Here is an 8,669-nt window from a genome sequence, read left to right as displayed (position 1 = left end):
CATATGTCACAAGTCCAAACTAACACACTACATGAGACTGAAGTCAGGCACATGAATGACCAAGATATGCACAAAAGCATTTTTACACAGGGACACAGATGACTGTGCCTTGGCTTTTACAGGTGTCACATGAAACATCTCTTGGACCACATGCAGGAAACAGCTGCCAGGGATGGGCATGCCATGGCAGCTGAAGCATGGGTACCAGCTTTTTGCTTTCTGCTCCCATGGGTTAGTTGAAGATAAAACTAAACAGGAGTTTTGTTATCACAAAGCTTTGACAAATTCTTGAAGTTTGTCTCTGGCTACATCCCTTATATTGCTGTACGCTACAGCAGGGTGATGTGGTTTGCAGGATTGGGGGAGCAGTCATACAGCAAATACAGAGCCTCTTGGTAGGAAATTTGAAATCACCAAATGGCAGAGATCCTGTTACAACAGTTTGTCTCCCCCACAGCCATGACACTTGATATATTAAATAATGGAAATCACAAACCCTTCAGTTTCAGTGCACTGGGAGGATTGTATTAAACTCAGTCAGCAATTATTGGTAATATGGGATAAAAATCTTTACTCTGAAAGTAAGCTCTAAAAGGTCATAATGTAATCACTGCCACTGATGGTCTCTTCAGTGGCTGTTAGTCTGATTGCAAAGCAGCAGAGAAGAAATGCAGATGCATAAATCGAATACAAACCCCAAACTGCTATTTCTGTCACGCTTTTACTGGCAAAATTATAGATGCAGCACACATCATCTTTCTCCCCACTTGCTAGACTTAATAAATTTACCTTCATTCTTCACCAAATTTCCTCTTTATTGTTGTTCTGTGAATGCTCATTATGAGAAAGCACAGAAATGCCAGATGAGACAGGAAAAGTAGGAAGTGTACAAAGGAGACAGTGGGAGAGTCATGTAAGTTTTCCAGGCCCTTTGTGTTGCTCACAGAAAATGTGATACATGAATTAAAGCTGCACTGTCAGATGAGATCTGGAGCCGGACATGGCAGCACCTTCCAGTGCAATGAGATGCAGAATAGAGACATTTGCAGCCTGATCCGGGTGGTGTTGGGGTTTGCACCCTGACAGGTGCTATGAGCTGCCAGCTTGCACCACTGCTGGCAGTCCCTGACTCCCTCACACCAACAAGTTAAATGGTAGAGGCATTTTCTGTGTCATTTCTTCATGCCATTTCTTCATCCAAGGGGCGTTCCCTGCTCAGACACATCTGCAATTCCCTTCCCAAGGGAGACCTGGATCTCTTGGACCTCACCACTTCCCTAAGACAACTGGCACAACAGATTTCAGCTGTTCCTTGGCTGTTTCCAGAATCCTGGTCCCAACCCACAGCCTGCTTATGCACAGTGGTCAGCAGAGTTATCCCAACCCATTTTTAAGGCAGTGCAGGTAAACTTCATCAAAATCTCCTGCAGATGCCCCTCGTACATACTTTAAAAAGTCTCAGATTAATTTAGTGCTTGAGCTACAAGTTTTGAGGTAACATGTTATTGCATGCCAGCTCCTACACAAGCATCTCTGTGTGCTCTCTGCCCTAGCACCACTCTGGCTTGAATTACTTCACTTTTGCTATATATTAAGAACCATTGACAATTACTGCAGATCCCTCATACATAATAATTTGCAACCTAATAGCCTCTACTGCACCACTTAGTTTATATCACTTCGAAAATAATTTCTGCTTAATTGAGTTAAGGTCAACTCTCATTGAGAGAGCTGGTGAAGTGACTAAATGCAGTTCAGCTTATTTACTCTTAACTCATATTTCAACATTTCTGAGTGTTTACATACAAGAAGCAGATTTTTCATACAGGAAACAAACAATTAGGAACATCCTGAGCAGTACAGCTGCTTATCTTCACTGTACGTTGGGATGTGATGCTACACCTCCAAGTATGCCCAGTCCCACTGAAATTAAAATGGTCTCCCCTTCCTGGCAAATTGACTTCTTATTGTAAAATCATTAGTAAGTTACTTCTAATAGTGGCTTTACAAATGTCTCATGTGCTTCTTGAATGGCTCTAATTTGTTTAATAAAAGGACAAATTTTACTTAATCAAAAGCTTCTGAATGGATTCTTAATTAAGTGACTGAGTTGACTGACAGGTAAAATTAATTAGAATTAATTAGAATTTTTCTCCAATTTTTTTAGTTAAAAGAGTAAAATAATCTCTTGCTCATACACATTCCCCTACATATCCCAAGACAGAGGCTACCAGGAGCCTCTCAGGCCTTTATTTTCTGAAAAGCTAATAATATCAAACTCAGTAAAAAATATTAAGTCATGAGTTGGGCATGTGCCATGTGTTCAGGGCTTGTGTAGAGCTGTTTATGCTATCGAAGTGATTTTAAACAATAGAAGTTTTCAGCCTTAGAGCTGCTGCTCCTTCTCTGTTTCCTTTTAGTCCTAAACACCATAGCAACCTGCCTGACCATAGGAAAAGATGTCAGGTCCTGTTTCTGCCATCTTCCCACTGTGCCCTGCCTCCCTCAACAAACTCACCAGCAGTTTCTTCTTCCTTAAAAAGAAAATATTATTGCATGGGATTGAAGTGGGCATCAGCACACAGTACCAGAACCCAAATGCTACAAGTTCTGAGTAACCCTCATTCCTGCAGCTTCCAAATCAGGCTCAATATCTCTGCAGTGCAAGCTGGGCTTGCAGCAAAATGCAGCCTCTCTGACAAAACCCCAGCTGGTTAATGTAACCACCAATGCTCTGCGGAAAGATGAGACAATTCCTGTATTGACCCAAATCCAAAGCACGCTTGAATCTAAGGTGACCTTCAGCTTTAGATGAGCAGAAATTACAGAGCAACACACTGCAAATCAAAACATAAAATGCTCCTTGCTGCCTCCCGACCTTCTTCCCTCCAGTCCCAGGCACAAGGGAGCCAAAATGTCTCTCTTTCCTCCATGAGTCATTGCCTGAGCCCCAGGCACCCCTTCTGCCACCACAGAAACAGCCCCACAGTGCCTTGGGTGAGCACAGGCCATGTCACCACAAGCACTCCTCTCTCCCACCTTCTTTCCTGACCTCCTGTTGCCCATCAGTCATGGCTGGGCACCTGCCCCCAAACTCAAGGGCCTTACACAACTGCAGAAGAAACTCTGCTTCAAACTAGCTGTGAAGTAGCTAATTACTGGTGATAGGTGAGAGACTATTACTGGAGAGGCTCAGGAAAGCACATTCTACCTCCTCAAATAAAATGGTGCTCATTCTGCAGCTGTGATCACAAGCCTGTCATACTTGTGACAGAATATTGCAAGGTGAAGCTGTTTTTGCTTTTTATAGCATTTTCCCCAAAGCGAGAAAGAAAATGGTTGAATAAGGTCCAGAAAATTCTTATTGCCAAATGCAAGTCTGCACATCGTTAAAATACAGCTGGGGTCACTACAGTTCTGAGGTGTTTAATCAAGGGGAGTTGCTGGTTTTTTCTCCCTCAGATTAATTTATAATATTATAAGCTGTTAGAGTACCTGCCTCTGCTCTGGAGAAGTCATAGACAGATCCAAACCTCTGCTCAGAGCCGGAAAGTTTATGTGGAATTTAATAGGAATTGAAGGTACATAGCACTTTTTAGGGCTTGGCCTGGACACAACATAGTCTTCCCCTCCAATGTAAAATGCTGAAACTGAAAGTTATCTGTTTTAGAGATATCTGTACATACCTACAGTGTTCTGCTGTGTTTTTCTGGTATTGCTATCTATATGTCTACGTGTTGTGCCTAATAGCTTGTGAAGCTGCTGGCCAATTTCAAGGAGATTTGACAGAGTAGCAGGAGAATCAAGGGAGTTTGGTTTGAACATGATTCATGGAAAGAGGCAGTGAGGTAGAGAAATGACAGCCACCCAAGCTGAACCAGTGTCTGCATGGTGGCTCAACCTCAAGACATAAATCTTTAGAGAATCAAAGCATAGGACTGGTTCCACTGCTCACTGAACTGCTGCTCCACCACCCTGAAATCCATCAAAAAACATCTGCTGGAAACTTCACTGCAAGTGAAGCAGGAGTCTTAGTGAATCAAAGCTTTCACAGACAGCTAACAAATCATATACTTCCTACTGTGAAGGTCAGCCAGCTGCTGTGTTTCTATTCACATATTAAATGAATAATACTTACCCTAGAACTGACAGAACAAGCCATGTCACTGCCTAAGTTCATCCTACCAACAGTGACCTCAGCGAGGGTTAGACTGATTAGTATATAAATACTTATGTCCAGCTTAAAAACAAAAGAATGTGAAACTCAGTGAAGTGGAAGATTAAAGTCCATCAGCATCTTAATATGCTTTTTCCTGAAAGATGTAGGCACTGCAGAACAGGAGTCAAAAGCAACTCTATTTGATGTTATTTCAGTATGTGGTATAAATGTTCATGAGAAAAGCTATGGAAAGTTTGCAAAGTTTTCTGAATCCCCTATACTTTCACCTCCCATGCCTGTTTCACACAGTGGAGCTGACCCCCTCAGGTAAGGTATCCACATGATTGCAAAAGAAAATGACGTTTGTACCAATGGTTTCTTATGTATCTCATTAGGGGCAACTATTTTCAACCATTAGTAGCCTTTGGAATAGACATTGCATGATGTGTTATGGAGGGAGGGTGGAAGCATGCCACAGGTAGAAGTATGAATGATACTTCAAACTGGTAACAGTAATAAAGAGACACTATCATGATAACAAATGGACACTGTTCACTGTTATAAAGATTTGTATCCACACTCCCCTAATTTGTTGCCTTCCTTTATATAGTGCCCTTTACAGGTTTTTATTTTGGTCTTGCTAACAGCAAGGGAAGTGTAATTATTCTTGCTAGAAGCTGATGTGGTTTGTGCTATCTCATTCCTTTTCCCATTGATTCCTAAGGTAAATGAAAGAACAGCCTGTATGGTAGTAATTTTTTTTTCTCAGAAATGCAGCTTTTTCTTTGTGTGCACCAGCAAAGCACTAAGCTCAGACTAGGAGGATGGCAGCAACCATGGTAGCACTCACCTGTGCCTATGGGAAAGCCTAAGTCCTCGCACTAGTGGGAGCATGGGACAGCTCCCAAGCCTCCTGTTCCCACAAGCTCCCAAGCCTCCTGTTCCCCCTGTTCTGTTCAAGACAGAGGGGCTGCTTAATGGGGTAATTTATCCCAGACCTAAGTTGGCATCCATTCTCATATGTATGTATATATATTATATATATATCTGCCCTGCAGTACTGTGTGATAGGAAAGGAGGTTGTGAGCAGTGCCTTTGCAATGTCTGGGCTACCTGCTTATAATAAGCTGCTAAGAAAATGCTGGTACAGCTTACAGCTCTTGGGATGGTCTTACTGCTGGGGGACAAAGATACACTCCACATTCCCTAAACCAGGAAAGAATAGGATGCCTCACAAGCAAATAGGCAGAGGCACATGTCCAAGTGCATCTGCCAAACCTGAGTATGTGATCTTGGCTCAGAGGAATAACTTGGATGAGAAAAAAGGACTTGATTCTCCCCATTCCCTTGAAAGAAAGAAAGAAACAGAAACATTGCAGTGCAGTTAATACAGTCACGGCTGAAAGACCAAGACTGCGGCTGATTGTACAGCAGCACATCAGCCAACACAATCAGCCAACCCACAGCCTTCCAAAACATGCACAGAAGTCCTTTTCCCTCCCTCTTCCCTTCCCAAACCTAGAACTTCCTCCCTATTAAATCCTTTTTAATCTACAAAGACCAACGGATCAAGGAGCAGGTGGATCCAACACAGCTTTGTCCCGTACCCAGCTCCCTTTAGGAATGAGGGAAGCCTGGTCAGGCAGAAGGGAATTCAAGGTCTGCAAGTGTTGTACAATTCAGGTTTTCACCTGACAGCTTTTGTATCAGAAAAACATCCTTTCCACTTATAAAATCTGATTGTTTATATGTCCATATTATTGATTGTGAAGGACATCTGAATATCTTTGTGCATTGTTAAGCAGTTCTAAAGACTGTGCTGAAGTCTGGTGTGTGTACAATGATCAAAAGAAACATCCTCAATTAGTATTGGAATTCAGCCAGGATTGTTCATCTTATCAAAAATTAAAACTGGAGCAAAATTTGGCAGTGTCACTATGCTAGCCTAAATTCCTGTCAACATATATTTTTTTATGCCAACCTTTCTCTCACCTCTCCAAACCCATCCTCTTTGCTGCAGTTTTCGTAGCTGCATACCCAGGTCTTCAACAGCAAAAGACAGTGCCTAGGTAGAAACAAGTACTCTCTGCTCTCTTATTTTGGGCAGGACTTTCAACCTCTTAAAAGAAGAAAGAAACAGACTTTCCTAGTGCTGTTTAAAAAATTACATGCACTAGCATATGAGCTAGACTGGACTTGTCTTCTCTTTCAGAAGTCCATCTAGATTGAATTTTTTTTCTCTTTCAGTTTCTCCCAAAAACTTCACAACCCCCTATGACACGGCACACACAAAAGGTGTGCCCACCTGGTAGCTGTCCTCTGCCCAGATCACCCTCTGAGGGGCTGGAGGGCAGCTGCTGCAGGCACCCCTGCCATGCTGCAGGACACACGGACCTCAGTCTGTCCCCACGTAATGCAGTGGCAGTTCTCAGCACTGAGGATCAATCCTCTGCCAGCACAGAAAGCGGCTACCAAATTAAGTGTTATTACTCACGGGCAAAACTGTTCCTCTTCCACTTCATCCATGACTTCACTGATGTCCCAGGGAATGCAAAGGGTTTGCTTTTTCCCACTGCCCGAGTCCCTCTCCATGATGGAGACAGGAATATATCACCGACCCTGCCCTTGGTGGGAGCAAGGAGCGCATGAAGCTGCTCTGCACCTGCTGCCCCTCAGCTGGAAAAGGCTGGTGCAAGCTGGGCTTACTCCTTTCTCTATCAGAGCAACTCGGGAGAAGGAAAATCGCACACAGAGAAGGGGGGAGAGTGGTGGTGAGTGCATGGAGTCCAATCACTTTACATCATTTTGCAAGTTGGAAACAAGATACGGTTAAGAGGTCATGTGCCCTGAGTGATTTACAAACATAATGTCTGCACAAGCAGCCGCATGAGGTTTTCTTTTCAACAGAAGCAGTGGCTTTTATTGGTAATTTGTCCAACATCCAGGCTTAGAGATTGCCCATCACATATAACAAAAAGTGTTAAAGCACTTAAAAATATATTAAATCAGTTTTGAAACCCACACAGTTGGGGGATGGTGCTTCCTCCAACCAGTTAGCAGAAGTGTAGGATTTAGCACTTTCAGTAGCAGACTGAAAGCCTCTCCAAGGCAGCAAGAAGAGCTTTGGATCCTAACACTCATATTTGATAAGGAAAAATAGCCTCTTTTTCTGAGCCAGGCCAATTTACTACAGGGATAAGGAAGACGACACTGCGAACATGGCTCTCTGTGTATCCACATTCCCCTTTCAAGTGAAAAATGAGGAGCACAGCAGCAGTCCTCCACTTGGTATTGAATCAAGCCAGGATGCTGATAGGACAGTCTTACACAACACAGTCAATAAAGCACACACCTTTCCTTATGTACCTTTGTCTGGAAGGGGCTAACCATAAAATGTTTGTAAAAACCAGAAGACGGTCTTTCCTTACAGGAGAAATTGTGAACTCACATTTCCAGTGTTTAAAGTCCACCTAAAGGGAACTTAAAATGCAGCATGATCAGAGAGGAAGTGAAAGCTGTCAGGTATTTAGCTAGCAAGAAAAGGAAAGAAAGAGAGATGCTGAGCACAGGGCAGTGGGCTGAATATCTCTGGAAGCCTTACCTCCAATTATGGAATACAGAGGATGATTTAAAGGGATATTGTAAATTCAAATTCAGTGTTTTAAATAATTTATAGTTAGAACTTGATTCCCTTGAACAGTCTATCCCTACTGGTTTAGCTTCTCTCATCTGCTTAATATGTTTCACACCTCTCTTGTAAGCACAAACTGAATTTAAAGAGGCTAGAGATTTTCTTTGAGAAAACAAGTTCAAATTTGGTAAAAAATGCAGGAAACATTTGGCACAAAAAAAGGACTTTTTGTCAGAAGGTATTTTAAAAATCTGCAGTGGCCTCAGAACCTCCTGGGGCTGAAGACCACTCCATGGCTCTTAGTTGTGTTCTGGGCCAAAGGGGAAAACGTGCAGAATCTTTGTGCACAAGCCCCACCGCACAGGCAAAAAAAAATGCTAGACAAGTCCCTGATGCTGTCCTTGGACCACCACAAGTAATTCATGTACACTGTGCTTTGTGAGGGAGGGCTACACTGCACACTTGGTAGAAAATGAAGAGAAAAATGCAGATAGGAAGGAGGCAGAGATCCCAGGAGAGGAAGAGCATCTACCTCTTGGCCACAGCCTTGGGAGAACCAAAGTCTGAGAAAAGGGGTTCATCAGTGCCCTGCTTGCTGCTGCTGCAAGGCGACCATATCTTTCACATTTACTGTAAGCAAGCTGAGCTGGAAATCACTGTCAGCCTTCTCAGGGTAAACCAGCTCGCTGAGTCCTCACACAATCTTCTTCTCACAGCTTTCACAAGTAGATGCCCAGGAGCAAGAGCTTCCCACTGCATTTAAACTGTGGCAGAAATTATGGTGCTAGTCCAGCTGGGCATTGCCCACTTCTGCCTCTCCACCTCCTCCTGACAGTCTCTTGGTGCATATAAAAACTGCAAGCCTGGAAATAGAACCCT

This window comes from Corvus cornix, chromosome 1, assembly GCF_000738735.6.
Source record: "Corvus cornix cornix isolate S_Up_H32 chromosome 1, ASM73873v5, whole genome shotgun sequence".
Classification (NCBI taxonomy): Eukaryota; Metazoa; Chordata; class Aves; order Passeriformes; family Corvidae; genus Corvus; species Corvus cornix.
The sequence above is the reverse complement of the archived record's forward strand: the minus strand, read 5'-3'. Positions refer to the sequence as shown.